The sequence below is a fragment of the Rattus norvegicus genome, chromosome 6 (assembly GCF_036323735.1).
Source record: "Rattus norvegicus strain BN/NHsdMcwi chromosome 6, GRCr8, whole genome shotgun sequence".
NCBI classification, from domain to species: Eukaryota; Metazoa; Chordata; class Mammalia; order Rodentia; family Muridae; genus Rattus; species Rattus norvegicus.
In genome coordinates this window covers 32,579,928-32,600,187 of record NC_086024.1, presented here as the reverse complement: position 1 = coordinate 32,600,187, position 20,260 = coordinate 32,579,928, and the positions used below count along the sequence as shown (strand labels likewise).

The window sequence follows — 20,260 nt, the reverse complement described above, 5'->3', positions numbered from 1 at the left end:
CTCGGCAGATGTTACACACAGAGTTACACCCCTGCCCAGATGTTGCCTCTCTCCTCCCATCATGCCTTCTAGAACTTCTGACAACCACACCAGATCCAACTTAGGCAGCTGTCTCCAATGACCCAGAGACCCTGCATTGCAACGCCTCAGCCAGCCCGAGGCATGCGGCTTACAGAGGAAAGGGCCTGCCTGCAACCATTTCCACAGCAAGGAATAGCTTGTAGGCAAAGGCTCCTTCCCAGGCCACCAGGTCTCTAAGGGAGTCGTGCCTGCCACCACCCTCATTATTCCCCCACAGCTCCTTTGTCTTTCTCCTCACCCTTCACCACAGTTCGTAAAAATTCTTCTCCCACAACTTCCCCAGCTTGTCAGATGCCGCTGCTGATGGCTGTTACAGCATCCCCAACCCACCAGCACAGAACATGTGCCTAGCACAGCTTGGGCTAGCAAAGAGGAAAGGGGCCTCCACCAGGACCAGCGCGGTAGAGGGGGTTAGCAGCAGGAGGCCAGAGGAAAGGGGAAGAGGGGGCTGCGCGGCCGGTGGGGGAGGGGCTCATTAGAATAGTCAGCCTGGCAGTACAACCACCTTCCTTCCCACGTTCACTACCTCTACTCCCCAAGCAGACAATAGGAAAGGGAAGGGTTAACTAGGGGCTCTAGCATTTGGTCTCTAAGCCCTGGAACTGGGCAGCGTCCAAGAGGGGCACAACACCATCCCCCAATACCCATAGCTTAAGGAAGCCACTTGGCCTAGAGTTCCTCCGGCCCAAGAAGCCGCTGGTAACTCCAGCCTACAGCTTCTCTGTCCAGTTCCACCTCCTCAGGCAGTTGTACCCGCACTACCTCTCTCAGCGACTCCCATTCCAAAGGTCAGGAGGTCTGCCTCTGCCGCCAAACCCACGCGGCTTTGGGCTATCTTAGTGTCACAAAACACCAGGCTACCTCCAGAACCCTGAGGGTCGCACTAGTCCCTACCATAACTCACCACTCCTTTTCTGGTTGCTGGCCTAGTGATACAGGAATATTGGGGTGTACTATGGGAGGAAACTGTCTCTCTCCAGAGGCCTAGAGTTGGTAGGGCCTTGAGGCCAACATGGTCCCCCAAGAAAGCACACATCAGAAACTACCAGGAACCCATCAAGCCACCAGGACAGCCCAGGCTGCTTCCAACCTAACTCCAGTCCTTTACTGTCTTCAACCGGGACGTCTGCTCCCAGCCTGCAGTAACCGCTGTCCGGGCTGATCTTTCTGTGCCCTGAGCATGCCAGGTGACAATTGAGACCAGTGACGAGTGAGGCCTTGAAGCTCCTAAACTCGAGTGAGTGGGGCGACCCAAACCAGCAACCCCGGAACTCAGTTGGGCCGGAGGCTAACTTGACTCTTTGCAACACTAAGGGCTGCGGGGATCCTCCCACCGCCCCCACCACCTCCCCGCCCCCGGTATCCCCAGGACTCTGTCCAGGAACCTACCCATAAGGCCAGGTGCAGCCCCTCTGCAGTACAGCTCAGGTGTGAGCCCCGGCCCGAAGCTCTGTAAATAGCTGCCCGTCTGGGGGGAGGGGCAGGGGGCGTTGGGGCTGGGGGCGGAGGGGGCCAGAGGGAGGGGGAGGGGGCGCTGGGGGGGAGGGAGGGAACATTTTCTTTGTCTAGAACTCCAGGTCACGTGGGCCCCACTGGATTTCCTGGTTGGCTACGCGCGGGCCGGGGGAGGGGGCCGGCCTCCTACGCTGGCGCTGGGCCAGCCCCTCACCCCGGCCCGAGGGGCGCGGGGGGCCTGGGGGCGAGGCTGGCCAGTCCGTTCCCAGGGCTCCGCCCCTCCAGCCAGCGCTATCGGACGGGCCCGCTCTACCCCCTTCCCCCAACTCTAGGGTTGGGGGGGTCGGGTGGCATAGGGAAGGGGGACCCTGGGGGAGGCAGGGTGCGTGCCCGCCGCGAGGGACCCAGAGCAGCGGTGGTGGGATAGGAGCGCTGGCTTCAGGCAGCCTGAGAGTGCCGGGAGAAAGTTGCAGAAAGTGAGTTTCGCAGAAGCAAGAACAGAGGAAAAAAAAGAGCCGAGTGAGTGCGGGAGCGCGCAAGCGAGTTTACAGATTAGAGATGAGACTCGGAGTTCAGGGAAACGCGGAGTTTATGAAACGCAGTTTAGGGAAAGAACGTTGATGTTAAGTGGATAGAAGGTGTCCCACGCAGGTTGAGGGAGCCCCGGAACAATAACTGCTGGAGAGTTAAACCCCATCACTACATTACAGGTGAATGGGGGGGGGTGCTTTAAAAGCGTGGTTGACAAGTAGACTTTTGAAAACTTCTTCCCTCCCAGTCCCCCAGGTCACACTGTGTGCCTAGCTTGGTTGACTCATTTTTCTGTTCGTTAAGAGCAAGGCCTTCATTCACAGCCAAGGCATCAGCAGCTGTTAAAGCCCGTGGTGTGAAGTACACCTGTAATCTTAGGATGTGGGAGACCAGAAATCAGAAACTCAAGGTCATCCTCGACTAACACAAGTTCAAGGCCAGCCTGAACATCACAAAACTCTGTCTCAACAATTATGGAATAGACATACTCACACGCTCGTGCTGATGTCTCCTAGAACCACCAGGTGAAGCTGAGGCTATTTCATTCCTAAGCAAAGGTACACACACACACCATCCCCGCCCCTCCGTTAGAGGGCTGAAGCATCAGATACAGACATAGACACTTGTTCCTGCTCTCAGGAAGTTGATAGATTCCACTTGACTTGAGGAGATAGGAGAGAAAAATCACTGAAAAGCAAACTCTATGTGGGTAACTACCCAAACCACCAAGCACTTAACACAAGGCTGCATCAAATGGAGGACATGGGTGAGAGATAGGTAGGACAAGAGAGATCAGAAGATGAACAGGATTTGGAAGAAGCAAGCAGGTAGGAGGCAAGACCCACCCTCTCAGTTTTGACTACAGCTAAATGGCTGAGTAGTGAGAATGATGTTAATCACTGAGTGGAGATAGTCTGTAACAGGGCAGATGTTTTGGAAAAACAAGGTGAATGGGTATTTTACAAAGATTAGCCAGGAGTCAGTTTGCAATTAGAACAAAGAACTGAAGGAGAATGCCTCAGTGGGGGGCCGCTATCTGTCTGGAACGCTTGTGGAAGACCTGCTCCCACTGCCACGACCTTGACACAGACCACTTAACCCCAACATGTCTGTTTTCTCCTCTGCAAAACAGGGTGATGACATCAGCCTAAGAGCCTGGAAAACCAGCATCCTAAAGACAATGAGGTAACACCCCAGGTGCCTGGCTCCCAGCCAGTGAGCTAGAACATACCAGCTAGAACAGATGCAGGCGTAGGTAGAGGTGAAGGGATGAGCCAGGAAGGAGAACTCTCCAGCTCACCCTTCCGGAGACCATCAGAGCAGGTGGGCAACTGAAAAGGCTTTCCCCATGTCAAATTTAAGGGTCCAGGGCCAGGTCTCATGGTGCACTTTGTAATCCCATCCCCCCAACTCCTCCCCCATGGCTCCCACAGGAGACAGAGAGACTGGGAGATCACTTCTAGTAAGTCATTTCATGTTTGAGGCTAGCCTGGAACTCTGGCTCAAAAAAACAAAAACAAAAACAAAAACAAAAATCTTAGGAGTACAAAATTCCCCTAAAAAAGGAAGAGCCATTCCCTGCTCCCCCAGTGAGCCCCACTGCCCCAGTGCACCTTTCAACACTGTCATAGTGGTACCTGTTTAGGCCGCCCAAGCCGAGAGGAGAAGCCGAAAGGAGAAGCCGCGAGCTTGGGGCTGTGGTGTAGCTCCATGGCGGACCACATTCTCAAACCCTGGTTTGTTCCCTAGCACCTTCCCACCCCTGGAAGGGAAGGAAGTCCTGAATTGACTCCTCTTGCTGCCCTCTGACCTTTCAGAAATAAAGGACCATAAAAGACTTGCTCACTGCCATCTCCACAGGCCCAATCAACACCTCAGACCTCTCAAAAAAAAAAAAAAAAAAAAAGTTCCTGCTCCTTAGCTTGGCTGCAAGCCATGCTGACTTCTAACTCATTACGTAGCCAAGGCTAACCTTGAACTCATCTTCCTACCGGTGTGTACTGCTACATCTGGCCTTCAGGTATTCTTCAGACAAACTTCCTTTTATTAAGCGCCATGACCAGTATCGTGCTCCAAGTGGCAAAGAGTGTGTGTCCTTGACAAGTCAGGAAGCTTCCTTTCTCCTGTATGCTGCTTTCCTGGGACGTTAAAGCACTAAACAGGAGCTGGGAAAACTTGGTTTTCCAGCCGCACAGAGGTAAGGTGAGCCTCCGGGCCATATCATTAAGCAGAGAGCAGTACTGCCTGGACGTCAGTGGTGAAACGGGTCGCTTACACCAGCTTGACAAACCCTGGCTCTGAGCTCAGCATCTGTAGAATGCAGTGACCTAGGGAAGGAAGAGATTCTGTTGCTGCCTGGACTCTCAGGACAGGCACCACTGGGAAGTCCTACCTCTTCCCTTCCTTCTGCCCACGTGTACTCACTGTAGACACCAGACCTGGAGACATAGCAGAGGCTGTGAGGTCGGTGTGATGGGTATCTGCTCTGAACTTGCCCCTCGGTCCGCAGAAGCCTCGGTGTGAAGCAGCCAGCATGCCGAGTGATATTCAAGGCCCCCCACAACTTAGAGGTCTCCCTGATAACAGCTCCTGGCTCCACCCTGAACCCACCTGCTGCTGACTCCCACAGGGCCCTTCCCTTTCAGCCTCCGCCAGTGGAAACCCTGGCTAACTTTTAGGTGAGCTTACCCGCTTTCTCCACCAACAAAGTTCCTCTAACTCTGGGCTGTCCGTGTAAGTAGCAGCTAGCTGTGTGTAAGTTAAGTGAATTTTTTTTCTTTTTTCTTTTTTTTTTTTTTTTTCGGAGCTGGGGACCGAACCCAGGGCCTTCCGCTTGCTAGGCAAGCGCTCTACCACTGAGCTAAATCCCCAACCCCGTTAAGTGAATTAAAATTAAGAATTAAGCTGCAGTTCCTCAGTTGCATCAGCCTTGTTATACATGCTGAAGAACCACCATTCTGGATACATGCACAGAATACAGAACAAACCCATTATCACAGAAAGTTCTGGATAGGGCTTCTCAAACCCCCCTCCCCCCATAGCTCTCCCCACTGTGCCTTATCTCCCACTCCTATCTTGCTCCCTGCCATTGGCTTTGCCTCTTAGGAAGAGGGCTGGACTCATCATCTCCATAAGATTACAGCTCCCTAGAGGGCAGACACAGAACCTTCCTCTGCTTCTGTGGAAATTAGGGGCAGAGCGCCCTGCTAGCCACGGAGGAGGAGTAATGCAGCTGAATGCAACACTGCTTCAGGAGTGTCCTCTGTCTACATCCATCCCTGCGTTCCAGCTGCAGGCAGATCCTGTCCATAGCAGGCAGACATTCTAATGATTGCCAGGAGTCCTGGTTTAGGGCTCTCCAAAGCTGCCAGGAAATGTTCGTTTTCCTATTCCTGTGCAACCCATATGGAGGTGGCAAGCAAATGACCAGGACTGAGCTGCTGGCAGTGAAGCTAAAAATAGCCTCAGAGCCAACAGTGTGGAGTTAGCAGGACTTGTTGCTAAGGAGACAGCCACAGAGAGAGCAACCAAGCAGGAGAAAGTGTCAGACATTCACCAGGAGAGCAAAGGCTGGGCTGGGGGACACAAAGTTGACAGGGGGCCAAGACTCCCACCTGGAGATGGGCTGCCTTCTGGCAGCTTCTGACTACTGTTCAAGTGGGGTAAATATTCCCCTGTCCCTCAGTACCTCGTCTCCATGGCAACCACCAGGGCTGGGGTAAAGTACCAGCCCCTGGAAGGGAGGCCTCTGCCTGGAGCTAGTTGTTATGGCAACTTCTCCCCTTTCCAGTCATTCTCTCCCTCCCAGCTTCCCCTAAGGGATGAGGTGGGGGGTCAAGACTTGGCTTAAGCAATGGGACCAGGAAACACCTGCTAAGCAGCCAGGGGCTCCTGGGAGCCCAGGAAGGCCAGCAAGTCCACTGGGCTACATCTCTTGTCCCTTAGTCCTTCACAGGTGACCCTGCTAGAAAACGCCCACACTCGCTGGGGTTTAACCCCATCAAGATCACCAGCGAGGGAGTTAAAAATACAGATGGCCAGGCCCTGCCAACTGGGATCGGTAGGCTCGAATGGAGGCCAGGGCTCTTTTTAAAACCACTGTAGGTAATTCTAACATCAGCCAAGTGTGGGAGCTTCAGAAAGCTCAGGTTGTGGGCTGGTTATCAGGGAGTAACTGAGTCCTCGAGAGGACTGGGACCACCAGAAGGGTCAGAGTCACCAACTGAGGAGAAAGTGGTCTAGAAAAGAGGGACACTCATGCATCGAAATGCAGGGGTCGGGGCTGGGGATTTAGCTCAGTGGTAGAGCGCTTACCTAGGAAGCGCAAGGCCCTGGGTTCGGTCCCCAGCTCCGGAAAAAAAAAAAAAAAAAAAAAGAACCGAAATGCAGGGGTCCCAGGAGGGTCGCTGTACTCTGGCTACTGTCTGACTAGGCCCTGTGTTGAAATCAAAGCAATGAATAAGCTGTTCCCTGTGGTGGAGGGCAGAGGGTGGGGGCTGGGAAGCCTGCTTCCCATTGAGTGCAGAAAGGTAGCACAGATCACTCAAGCTAAAAGAGAAATCCATCTTCAAAGGTAGAGTGAAAGGGTCACCATGGCAACTATGGGGTGCCAGCCTGATTGATTCTACATAGCCAGCCTGGACCTGGGCCCTGCATTAGAACCTTGATCACAGCTCCTAAGAGTAGCATTTGGCCCCAACGTCACACACCCTGCCCCAGTAACCAGATCCATTTTCTGGAGCCAACTGTGAGTCTGTCTGAAACCCACCTACACCAAGACGGCTGAGTCTGGAGAGCCTGCAGTGGCCAGGCTGGGGAGGAGCCCTGGGGTGAGGGCTGGGAAAGAAGGTGGAAGGGATGAGCTGCGCTCCTGTCACTCACAGCCTAACTGTGTGTCCAGGACCCACCACACACAAACCACAGCCCTCATTCAAGACAGCATGCAATTAGGTGGTAAATTATGTGGTAGTGATGCTTCCTACATGTGCAGAGGGAAATCAGAGGCTGCCAGAGCCAGCAAAGGCAGGAGAATTCCAGGGATGTAAACCAGGAATAGACAGAACCTCCAAGCTTTTCGGGCAGGATGAGCAGATCTACAGCTCACCTGCAATGGCACTTTCTTCCTGGTAGTAAGCGGCTGGAGGAAGGGTGTGAGAAGCATGAGGTAAGCCAAATTCATTCGTCCTTAGAGACAGGCAGTGGCCTGGACCTGCTGGACTTGAGAGAATTCTCATGAGCAGCATCTAATGCAGAGCTAAAAGCCAGTCCTTCCTTCTTGCTGACTCCTTGACTCTGTCCATCCTGTGCATCTGACCCAAGCATTCCCCAGCCCTACCAAGCTCCCCGGATCCCGTCAGTCATTCCTATGCTTGGAAACCCCAATCCACCAGGTCTGCCTGTGGGCTCCTGCTACCTCTTCCTCCTGCCACCCTTACCAGCCATATTCTGCCCACCTCCCTGCAGCTCTGGAGCCAGGCCCCAGACCAGCCTCACTTTGACCTGCTGTGCCAGGGCTGCTAGGTCTGCACTGCTCCTCTGATGCCTACATCTGAGGGCCTGGGCAAGAGAGACCGAGGAGACTTCAGGGTGGGGGAGGCTATGCTGCACAGACCCAGGCCTCACCAGACAGTGATGACAGGATTCTAAGTGACTACCTAGCTTCTCTAACCAGTCTAATGGGTCTAGAGACAGCATCTACCCAATACAGACGGGATCTAAGGAAACAAGAAGGGCTAACACTTGGGCAGAGAGAACCGAAGGTAAGTTTGCTCAAGTGGACGTTGTGACCCTGGAGAAACCTGAGTCTACAGAGAGGTGCTAATCACCCCCCAGCAGGGAGAGTGTGCCAAGAGGAACGCAGTGTACTGCCCCTCCCCCACCCTTTCTCCAGAATCCAGGGGTCAGCGGAAGAGGCAGAGGGACCACCCTTCTGATTCAGGCATGCAGACTCTCCCAAGTTTCAGGGTCCAAAGACGATGGGAGGAGCCCAGAAGGCTAGCTTGGCTATTGCCGGAAAAACGACGGGGTGGCCTCCATCTCCATCCGGAAGAGGAAATTTAAATCAAAGCCGGGGTCCTTTCCGGCCTCTCCACCCCCCAGGCTTAGAAAGTGAGAGTTACAACCCCAGCAGCGGCGCCTTCCAATCACCTGAAGACCTGAGCTGCCACTCAGTCCCCAGTGTAATTAATCTGCCCCAGGCGGGTTAAACAAACAGCTCCTGGTGACCCTAGTGCTTAGCTAGGCCCTCTCCATGAAAGTGAGGCAGCCTTGGGGGCTCTGGGCTAGGTTCAGTGCTGTTCATTTCAGAGGCCTAGTGATTTCCCAAACATGAGTAAGCCCAGGCCCGTGGGCCAGGGCTGATACCCAGGCTGCTGAGGCACTGCCCAGAGACTGGTTTCCACCGCTCAGAACAGGTCTCTGGATGCCTGCCCAGGTGATGCAGAACAACACATACTCTTTCCATTGCTGCTGCTGCTACAGTTTTGTTAGAGTCCCGCTCCTGGCCTCAACTTCCAGGCTCAGGAGATCCTTCTACCTCAGGCTAGTGGGACAGACGGCACACCCAGCTGAGCACTGGCTTCTGTCCGCATCCTTGGGATGTAAAAAGTAAGTTCAACTAAATGTTTGCTGTTGAACTTTTGCTACCCCCCCACCCCCGACCCACCCAGTTCCCTTGCCAATGGCATCGGTTTTTAAACATACAGAGGAATGAATTGTTCTTTTTGTTCAGGCCGTCTGAGCTGGGATACGAACAGACACAGGCGCTGCCTCTCTGTTGATGGAGGCTGGGAAGAGTGGCAGTTATGTGGTAACATAGAGCATAGAGCGCTGTGGCGCTGCCAACAAGAATACTGCACTCCTTGCAGCTGCCGTGTGAAACCTGAAAGGCCGGAGCTGGGACAGCTGAGAAGGGTCCCCAGGCCCGGTGGGTGGTGGCTCACACCTGTAATGCCAGCACTTTAGAGACAGGGCAGGAAGATCAAGAGTTGGATGTTACCCTTGGCTTGTCAAGGCCAGCCTGAACTGACGACCTTAGACAGACCCTCCTCAAAAAGAGCAAAAACAAAAGGAGAATGTTCTGTGCTGGGGCTGGCCCAGCAGTTCCTCAGGAAGCCCACCTGTTGGTGAGCCAGAAACCTCTCCCTTCCTTGGTCTTGCTTTCCTTGCTTTGGGTCTGTTTTTCTGATTGTCCCCACAGTCACTCATGGTCTGTGACAGCTACTGGAAAAAGTAGCCTTCCCCAAACCAAGCAAAAACAAAAAACAACAAAACAAACAAACAAAAACAACAACAACAACAAAAACCCAACCATGTCCTTACTTTGATGTATCAGGGTATTAACCTGTGGCCCCAGCTGTAGTTCTGCCCCTCCTAACTCACCCTCAGTGAAGGTTAAATGTAACGCCATCTTCACTTCCTCTGCTCCTGCACACCCCTCTCTGAGTCCCCTTAGATCACATTAAACCATGTTAAAATGCAGCCGGGTCCTCTCTGCTCACAGCTGCAGACTGAGCCCAAATTTCTCACCATGGCAGGGAGGTCCCTGTGATGTAACCAGCAGTTTTCTCTCTCCTCACATACCCTCCTAACCCTGTACCATGTCTCTTGCTGTCTCAAACACGTCAGCATGTCCCTCTCTCCTCTCTGCCCAAGGTAGTTCCAGTTCCGAATTGTCTCCAAGGAAGCCTCTTCCAGGATGTTTTTCTCAAGCAACCCTGCCCCTCCCCCAAGCTGTGGTCCTCTGCTCCACACAGCTCAGATCAGCTCTGCCTGTAATACAGCCTTGCTCAGAGCCTGGCAGCCACCTCTACCATACGGCATGTGTCTCTGGGACAGTCTGTGTCATTTGTCTCTTGGGCCACTAGCACAATAAGCTGCGTCTTTAGTCAATCCTGAGCTAAGCTTGTTAACTCTCTCTACTAAAACACAGAATTCTTTGTGGAGCTAAAGAATCGGAGGGCTCGCTCTCCCCAAGAGTAAACATCACTGGGACCTCCCCTGGGCAGTGGACAAAAAAAAAAAAAAAAAAAAAAATCATGTGGGTTTTGTTTTGTTTTCCTGGTTGCTTATTTTGTTTTTGTTTTTTTGAGAAAGTCTTACTTGGTGTAAAACTCAAAGTAGACCAGGCTGGCCTAGAACTTGCAATGCTTCTTTTGCCTCTGTCTCCTGAGTGCTGAGATTGCAGGTAAATGTGCATCACCATGCCCAAGTGTTTAGGACAGTGTTGTGTAGCTCTGGCTGGCCTTGAACTTCTGGTCCTCCTGCCTCTTCCCTCCTAAGTGATGGAATTCAAAGTGAGCACCACCACATTCAGTCTTTGCGGTACCGGGAATAGAACCCAGGGCTTCCTGCATGATGGGTAATCATTCTACCATCTGAGCCACAACCCCAGCCCTCTGTCGCTTCTGGGTGTTTTGCCTGTGTGTATGTCTGTGCATCATGTGCATGCGGTGACCATGGAAGCCAGACAGGGAGCCCCAGCCAGATCCCTTGGGAGTAGAGTTACAGGCAGTTGTGAGCTGCACTTGGATGGGTGCTGGGACTAGAACCTGCAGAGGCTGAGGCCGGCAGATCCCTTGGAACTGGAATAAGCCTTACAAACCTACGCATGTGGGAGCCAGAGACGGAAAGGTCTTCTGCAAGAGCAGTCAGCACTCCTAATGTCCAAGCCTCTCTCCACCCCTTAAATTACACTTGCAGATGTGCCAGCGGATGTGCCAGCGGATGTGCCAGCATGCCAGGGTGGTTTTAGTTTACGCATCTTCTGTTCTTGAGACAGGGTCTCCCTGTGACTGTGTAGCTCTGATGGGCCTGGGACTCACTATATAGACCAGGTTGGGCTCTAACACAGAGATCCATCTGCCCCTGCCTCCTGAGTACTGGGACTGTAGTCATGAGCCTCCATATTCAGCTCTGGGTCTTTAGGATCTGTCTAAAACAACAGAGAAGGGAGGGGCACAGCCATGAAGAAGGGAGAGCAAATGTAACCATTTTTATAACCCTTCTCCTGAGGGTGCTCCATCTGCACATCTCTAGGAGGTGCTGGGCTCTGAGGCTCGCTCAGAGGGAGCCGTGGATCCTGATTCCAGCCCTTCCCACCCCAGATAATAAATGTCTAGAATTCCTGTAATTGGGCAATCTATTTCTATCACACTAGAAATCAGGGAACTGAACTGATCAACTAATCTGGAGCAGAAGCTAAGACCAGGCTTCCGGAATCCCATCCCAACATTATCCTAATCCAATTTTTCAGCTTCAGACGTACAGTCCTGAGAAACAGCCAGTCAAGGGTGGGGCGAGGGCACAGGGAAGCAGGGCTGGGAGAAGCACTCAGCCTTTTGGTAAAGCTACTTTGTGTCTCAGCTGCAAATGCTCCTACCCAAGAGTGAGGAAAATGGGGTCGAGAAGCACCCACACCACTGGCTGCTCCTTTGCTGAGGAGATCACACCTACTACCCACCTCATCTTCCACAGCCTCTCACAGAAGGCGTCCTTCCCCAGGGTGCTACAGGGTAATTGCTTATTAAATGGCGTATGGCCCAGCAATAGGTGACCCTCTGGACACTCACCGGCTGTTCTTCCTGGGCAGACAGGAAGCGGTCTGTCACAAGCCCAGGTTGTAAAGCAAATGGAGTTCACATTTGTTAAAACCCCCAGAAGCAGAAGCTGCAGCACAAATGGTCGATAAACATATGAAAAGATAACCAAGGGTCTCTTACCCTCTGGGGTGTGACAATTAGAGTCATAATGAGATGCCCTGTCCCACCCACTCCATCAGCAGAACGCAGCCGCTAACTAACTGGCACCAAAGTTGAATTTCAGGCAGCTCTTTCTTAGCAACTTGTCGGATTTTGTAAAATGCAAAATGCACATTCCTCCTGCTTGGATTTCTTTTCCTAGGGGTATGTCTTACCGACAAACAGAAGCAGGAAGAAGCTGGCTACCGCTAGCGTGCAAGCAGACCCTGCTTCAATCCCTAGCACCCAACTAATAATCCAGGCACCTAGGAAGTAAAGGCAGAAAGGGCTGGAACTTAACAGGATATCCAACCACATACCAGGCTTGGGCCAGCCTGGGCTACCTAAGGCCTTGCTCACACACACCAAGGAAGGGTACTGCCCCAGCATGCCTGGATAGCAAAGGACTGTGGCATAAGTAAGAGTCTGGTTAAATAAAAGCATGACAATTCATACAGTGGAAATATTCTAGTAATTATGTGGCTAAACTGGCCAGTCTCATTGTAAGTGAAAAACCAAACTGTAAAATGAGACTACAGAATGGCTCCAGTCACAGAAGCACAAACCTGTGAGGCAGGCTTTGACCCACAGCCAGAAAACTGTGACGTGTATACAGCAAACAGTGTGTGTGTGTGTGTGTGTGTGTGTGTGTGTGAGAGAGAGAGAGTGTGTGTGTGAGAGAGTGTGTGAGAGTGTGTGTGTATGTGTGTGTGAGAGTGTGTGAGTGTGAGAGTGTTGAGAGTGTGTGAGAGTGTGAGAGTGTGTGTGAGAGTGTGAGAGTGTGTGTGTGAGAGTGTGAGAGTATGTGTGTGTGAGAGAGTGTGTGAGAGTGTGTGTGTGTGAGAGAGAGTGTGAGTGTGTGTGTGTGAGAGAGAGTGTGTGAGAGTGTGTGTGAGAGAGAATGTGTGTATGTGTGTGTGAGAGAGTGTGTGTGTGTGAGAGTGTGTGAGAGAGAATGTGTGTATGTGTGTGTGAGTGTGTGTGTGAGAGAGTGTGTGAGAGTGTGTGTGTATGTGTGTGTGAGTGTGTGAGTGTGAGAGTGTTGAGAGTGTGTGTGAGAGTGTGAGAGTGTGTGTGTGAGAGTGTGAGTGTGTATGTGTGTGTGAGTGTGAGAGAGTGTGTGAGAGTGTGAGAGTGTGTGTGAGAGTGTGAGAGTATGTGTGTGTGAGAGAGTGTGTGAGAGTGTGTGTGTGTGAGAGTGTGAGAGTGTGTGTGTGTGAGAGAGAGTGTGTGAGAGTGTGTGTGAGAGAGAATGTGTGTATGTGTGTGTGAGAGAGTGTGTGTGTGAGAGTGTGTGAGAGAGAATGTGTGTATGTGTGTGTGAGTGTGTGTGTGAGAGAATGTGTGTATGTGTGTGTGAGTGTGTGTGTGAGAGTGTGTGAGAGAGAATGTGTGTATGTGTGTGAGTGTGTGTGTGAGAGTGTGTGAGAGAGTGTGTGTGTGAGAGTGTGTGTGAGAGTGTGAGAGTATGTGTGTGTGAGAGAGTGTGTGAGAGAGTGTGTGTGTGAGAGTGTGAGAGTGTGTGTGTGAGAGTGTGTGTGTGAGAGTGTGAGAGTATGTGTGTGTGAGAGAGTGTGTGAGAGAGTGTGTGTGTGAGAGTGTGTGAGAGTGTGTGTGTGTGAGAGAGAGTGTGAGAGTATGTGTGTGTGTGAGAGAGTGTGTGAGAGAGTGTGTGTGAGAGAGTGTGTGAGAGAGTGTGTGTGTGAGAGTGTGTGAGAGTGTGTGTGTGTGAGAGAGAGTGTGAGAGTATGTGTGTGTGTGAGAGAGTGTGTGTGAGAGTGTGAGAGTATGTGTGTGTGAGAGAGAGTGTGTGTGAGAGAGTGTGTGTGAGAGAGAATGTATGTGTGTGTGTGAGAGGTGTGTGTGTGAGAGAGTGTGTGTGTGAGTGTGTGAGAGTGTGTGTGAGAGTGTGAGAGTATGTGTGTGTGAGAGAGTGTGTGAGAGAGTGTGTGTGAGTGTGTGAGAGTGTGAGAGTACGTGTGTGAGAGAGTGTGTGAGAGAGTGTGTGAGAGAGAGTGTGAGAGTGTGAGAGTATGTGTGTGTGAGAGAGTGTGTGTGAGAGAGTGTGTGTGTGAGAGAGTGTGTGTGTGAGAGAGTGTGAGAGTGTGTGTGTGAGAGTGTGAGAGTATGTGTGTGTGAGAGAGTGTGTGAGAGTGTGTGTGTGAGAGAGTGTGTGAGAGTATGTGTGTGTGAGAGAGAGTGTGTGTGAGTGTGAGAGAGAATGTGTGTATGTGTGTGTGTGAGAGAGTGTGTGTATGTGAGAGAGTGTGTGTGTGAGAGAGAGAGAGAGAGAGTGTGTGTGTGTGAGAGAGAGAGAGAGAGAGAGAGAGAGAGAGAGAGAGAGAGAGAGAGAGAGAATGTGTGTGTGTTTTGAGACAGTATCTCATTCTGTAGCCCAAGCTAGCCAGGACATCACTAGGCAACCCATTCTGGCTTTGAACCTGTGATCTAATCAGCTGGACACGGTAGCTCACCCCTAAAATCCCAACCCTGGGGAAGTAGGTTAGAGGGCTGGCAAGTTCAAGACAGCGTAGCCTGTTTTACAAACTCCTGTCTCAGAAACTAGTAGACATGAGGCCAGCAAGACAGCTCTTCCAGCTAGACCCAATGTAGGCAAGTCCGGGACGTGTGGAAGAAAGAAACAGACTCCACGAAGTAGTTCCCTGACCGCTACATGCACTCCGTGGCATACACAGGTACATACACACTAATAATCTGCCTGTGAGGTGGCACACGAGCACTTGGGAGTCAGAAGCAGGAGGATATCTGTGAGTTTAAAGCTAGACTGATCTACATAGAGAAACCTTATCTCATAATAATGACAGCAGCCAAGCTTCTGTTCATGCCAACTTGTCAAGGAACTTTAAAGTTTGCACGTTCTTTAAGCCACACATTTCTGTGTTTAGGATTCTTGCTCTACCTAGCCCACTGCAGGCATGCATGTCTGTCTGTCCACATGGAAGGTCCTCAGTTTGGTGCTTTAGTCTCAGACCCCAGAGGGGGTAATCGATGAAGTATCACTTGCAAAGTGCCCCCTAAGGTCTAGGAACAAAGCTCCCTCCCTCCCCTTCAGGAATGTGATAGTTCTATTCCAGGCTGGACAGCCTTGGGTGGAGGCAGGGTCTTAAGGCCACAGATTGTTACTCTCACTATGCAATATTATCTGATAAGTATAGAGACACTTGAGCCAGGGCCCATCCCTCAAGCTGGAGTCAGGGAAGATAACAGATATCCAAGAGACTGTCTGGAATATGGGACTCCTGCCCTAAAGTGACTTAGAATCTGGTCAGGGTGAAAGGATTAATGAGTGAGTCCTACCATCTACCATGGAGTCCTAATGCTAGGCTAATTTGGGAGGTCACAAGGTTGAAACCTTGGGAAATAGCCAGAATCTGTACACATGACTGGAGGCAGATAGGGGTTAGGGCATGAGGGAGCTGTAGTGGGTTCTGGAACAGGGCATGGTGTTTTATTATAGCAGAGCTGACCCAAGACAATAGCTTCCCCTCTCCAGGAAGAATTTCCAGTCAGAGATGAAGGAAATGGCCAGCTTTCCTTATCACCTATGTTAGTTCATTTTGTGCAACTTAAACTGTCATTTATTTACTTTTACAGACAGGTCTCACTTGCTATGTAGACCAGGGTTGGCCTTGAACTCAAAGACCCACCGGCCTTGACATCTTGAATGCTGGAATTAAAGGCATGCATCACCTTAGCAATCATGGACAGGTGAAAAGTATAGCTCTTACCCAATAGCTAAAATGTGAATGACGAGCTTGGAGGAAGGGGAAACTAGGTTGGGAAAGCAGCGTCTATCTGCATGTGGTGCTGTGGTGCCGAGACTGAAGCCAAGGCCTTGCTTGCTAGGCAAGTGCTCTCCCTCTGAGCTAAATCCCTGGGAAATCAGCTTGTGGGGTGAAAAAGATCTCCTAGGTAAGGCAGATGCAGAGTAGGGACTAATGGAGGCTTCTAGAAGGGCATACAAGCCCTTCAGACTTGAGCTTCACCCTGCCATCCAGGAAAGGCCTGGGGACTTCCCAAATAAAGCAATCTCTTTCTGAAATGCTCCCTCTACTCCCTGAAATCCTAGCTCACCCGCTAAGAACCCAAAGCTGCCTCTAGCTGATGAGTTAGTCTGAAGCCTGTTCCGAGCACTGTGTTCTCTGTAGGTCACTGAGCTAGCAGGGCTTCCAGCACAGGGCTCGATGATGTGCCTGAAGGAAGTTTTAAAGCTTGTGTGGGTGCCTCATTCCAAGGCTAGGAGACGCTGGCTGGCCTGGAAGCAGGTGCTGTAGGTGCTGAAGAATGGGGGAGGGGTATCAGGATTGGAGAGGGCAGGGGGTGTAGCCAGAAGTGGGGAGGGCAGGTAGTTAGACTTATGAAAGCTTTTCTTTTCTTTTTCTTTTTTTTTTTTTTTCCGGAGCTGGGGACCGAACCCAGGGCCTTGCGCTTCCTAGGCAAGCGCTCTACCACTGAGCTAAATCCCCAACCCCGAAAGCTTTTCTTGTAAATCTGTATATTGGGGAAATGAAGGTGGGTGGCAAAAGCACACACGGTGAAACCAACTTTGGAGGTAGAGGCCAGGTCAGTTCAGGTGAGCCTTAGTTACATAGGAAAACGAAAACGACAAACACTCAAACAAACAAAACCCAAAGTCAAAAGCTGCAGGTATGCGTCATGAGGATCAAGAGGAGGCGACCCAAGGGTTATCCTAGTTAAGAGACAAAATACATTGCTGAGAAATGTAGGGGCTGTGAGCTTCAGGGGCACCAGGCCAGCCCAGGGAAGCAACATCAGAAGAAAAGCTCAATTGAGCCTTAGAGCTGAGAAGCAGGCCTGGGGGCTGGAAAGTTAGCTCAGCACTTAACAAGCATTTGCTCTGCAGAAGGCCCAGGCTTAGTTCCCGGCACTGTGGTAGCTTAACTAACTATCCATAACTCTAATGCCAAGGAACCCAACATTCTCTTCTGACCTCTGTGGGCCCAGCGCACATGTGATACACAGACATATGCAGACAAAATAGTCAGATGCATTAAATTAAAAAAAAAAAAAGAAAAGAAAAGAAAAAGGAAGTGGGCTGATACCATCACGTTCCGCTCTGTAGTCCGCAAAGCTGCCTGTTTCACCAGCAGGGAGTTAGTCCTGCACGGTCCCTAGCTGGGTGTGGCATTTAGAGCCCAACTCCTTGAGATTAGGAAACCTAAACTCTAATCCAGTACTGGCCCCACTCCCCACAAGCCCTGGGGGCTTGTGGCCAATCAAGAATCAAGGGATGTGTAGTCACCATTTAAGATCTGTAGATCTGGGCTGGAGAGATGGCTCAGTGGTTAAGAGCACTGACTGCTCTTCCAGAGGTCCTGAGTTCAAATCCCAGCAACCACATGGTGGCTCACAACCATCTGTAAAGAGATTTGATGCCCTCTTCTGGTGTGTCTGAAGACAGCTACAGTGTACTTATATATAATAAATAAATAAATCTTAAAAAAAGACAAAAAAAAAAGATCTGTAGATCTGAAGAGGGTGGGAGGGACTTAGAGGAAGAGAGGAGGGGGAGGGGAAAAGAGGGGCAGGATTAGGTATGGGAGGAGATGGGGGAGATGTACAAAGGGTCAGGAAATTGAACAGAGGTGTATAGCAATGGGGGATGGGGAACTGGGGGTAGCCACCAGAAAGTCCCAGATGCCAGGAGAGCAAGAGTCTCCCAGGACCCCACGGTGATGACATTAGTTGAAATACCCCACAAAGGAGAGGGAGAACCTGTAGAGACCATGCCCATCTGAAATTTTAACCCAGAACTGCCCCTGTCTAAAGGAAATACAGGGTCAAAGAGTAGAGCAGAGACTGAAGGAAAGGCCATCCAGACACTGCCCTACCTGAGGATCCATGCCACATGCAGCCACCAAACCCAGTCACTACTGCTGATGCCAAGAAGTACTTACTGACAGGGGCCTGATATGGGTGTCCCCTGAGAGGCTTTGCCAGATCCTGACCAATACAGATGCAGATGCTCAAAGCCAACCTTCAGACCAATCACAGGGACCCCAATGGAGGAGTTAGGGGAAGGACTGAAGGAGCTGAAGGAGCCTTATCTGGCATCGATGGGAGGATGGGAGGAGAGGCCCTTGATCCTATGAAGGCTTGATGCTCCAGTGTAGAGGAATGGTAAGGTGGTGAGATAGGAGTGGGTGGGTGGGAGGGGGAGCACCCTCATAGAAGCAGAGTAAGGGGGGATGGGATGGAGGTTTGCAGAGGGGAAACCGGGAAAGGGTTTGAAATGTAAATAAATAAAATAATTGCATTGGAGATCACAAAGTTCATTTCACTGATAGAAAGTACATTTTGTTTTGAGGTTGCCACACTACAGGTCATAGGTTCCTCTAATAGTTCAAACTGAATCCATTTTTTTCTACTTTTCTGTTAACACCTAGAGGTCTTTGTGATGGTTAGGATGGCAAAGCAAAGCCCAAACCTAGCAGACTCACTAGAAAAGCATTTAATAATTGCTGAAGCGCGCGCGCGCGCGCGCGCGTGTGTGTATGTGTGTTCCTAAATTTTTTTTCTTCTGAAACAGGGTCTCACTATGTAGCCCTGGCTGTCCTGAACTCCCTAGGTAGATAAAGTTGGCCTTGAACTCAAAGAAATCAACTGGCCTTTCCCTCTTAAGTGCTGAGATTAAAAATATGCAGCACCAAGGGCTGGAGAGATGGCACAGACGTTAAAAGTGCTGGCTGTTCTTCCAGAGGTCCTGAGTTCAATTCCCAGCAACTACATGGTGGCTCATAACCATCTATTGTGAGACCTGGTGCCCTCTTCTGGCCTGCTGGCATACATGCAGGCAAACACTATATATAATAAGTAAATCAATCTTTAAAAACATGCACCACCACATCTGGCCAATGTTGCTAACTTACTTTTTTTAATTATTATTTTTGTTTTTTGGGGGGGATGGGGTCTTGCTGTGTAGTGGGAGAGGAGCTTGAACCATGTGGTGTCCTATAGACCAACCTGGCTTCAAACTTGTATCTTCCTTCTCCAGTCTCCCAAGATCACCTATCTTATATATTCTTACTTTAAATTTTTAAAATGTTGTTTACACTTATTTATTTGTTTATATGTGTGCTGCCTGTGATATTCTCTCTCTCTCTCTCTCTCTCTCTCTCTCTCTGTGTGTGTGTGTGTGTGTGTGTGTGTGTGTGTGTGTGTGTGTGTGTATAGAATTCTTTCCTGTGTGAGGCTCAGTGACAAGTGCACTTACTGGCTAGAGTCAACTTGACCACTCAAATCTTTTAAAATTTTAGCAAGAACCTAAATTTGATTTAAAAAACAAAAACAAAAACTTCATTTTCTGGGAGTGGGAAAAATGTTTCTTACTTTGGCTCTGGGTGGCCTCCATGTAATACTTGAGGGATACCAGGCCCAGGTCACTACCTCAGCACCTTTGTCTCAGGGCTCAAGAGCAGAGGCTCAAGAGAGGTGAAGCAGGGGCTGGGGATTTAGCTCAGTGGTAGAGCGCTTACCTAGGAAGCACAAGGCCCTGGGTTCGGTCCCCAGCTCCGAAAAAAAGAACCAAAAAAAAAAAAAAAAAAAAGAGAGAGAGAGGTGAAGCAGAGCTTCTCTGAGCCCCAGGGTCCCGGGAGGGGAGAGAACAGCCTAGATCTGAAGCCGTACTACACAGTCTTAGTGCTTCGGTTACAGGCATCTGCCCCTCTCAGACCTCAGCCAGGCTGCCCTTTCTCCAGACTTTCAGAAGGATGATTTCAGCCTTCCTGGATCCCAAAGGAACTAGAAACAATAAGGCAGCCATGTCCCCTTCCCTTGTTTGGAACTTTCTCTAGGACCAGCAAGCACATACTGTCATATAACCTGAGGTCAAGACCCTGCTTCCTTTCCCTCCCTGTGGGAGTGGTGCCTACCACCCTCCCTTCCCGCAGCTGATCTCAGAGGACTAATGGCTGCCTAGGTCTTTCTGTGGCTTTCCACTCCCTTGCCCTTTCACAGCTCTGGGTGGCTGCCAGCTCCCTCAAGCTTGTCCATTGTGGGGCATGCTCCCAGGTCGAGGCTACTGATGGGGAAACCAGCTCTCCTGGACACACCTCTCCCAGTCTCCTGGGGCAACACCCAAGCCCACAGCTGTAGCCCTGCCTTTCTCATTGCCCCAAAACGCTCGCATCTCTGGGCACGAAATTCGGAGACTCTGTCTCTCTGTCCTCTACTGAGGAAATCTGAGGCTCTGCATCTCTGCCCTCTACTGAGTAGGCTCCACAGACCCCATCTTCTTGGTGTCTGCAGCCCTGGGCCCAGCCTCCAGCTCCTTGGCACCTCACACTGAACTCTCCATCCCACCAGCCAGTCCTCCTATCAGAACAAACAGTACAATGCTTGCCTGTGCCCACGCCAGACCTGACAGTGTCCACCACAGCTGTAGCAATTCACTGACCTGTTGTCAAAATGCCCTT

The 20,260-nt window shown here is 50.9% G+C and overlaps 1 protein-coding gene across 12 annotated transcripts in view; it reads right to left on the bottom strand.

Annotated features, from left to right (window-relative positions):
• Positions 1-20,260, bottom strand: part of Dnmt3a (DNA methyltransferase 3 alpha) — a 114,363-nt gene that overhangs the window by 21,491 nt on the left and 72,612 nt on the right. The window contains exon 1 of one of the 12 annotated variants that reach the window (NM_001003957.1): positions 1,471-1,586. The exons of 10 other annotated variants lie outside the window; for them this stretch is intronic. The gene's annotated coding sequence lies outside the window, so the exon portion shown is untranslated. Of the gene's footprint in view, positions 1-319; positions 1,397-1,470; positions 1,587-20,260 lie in introns of those variants that run through there. One more of the 12 variants, XM_039112668.2, reaches the window with a different exon arrangement.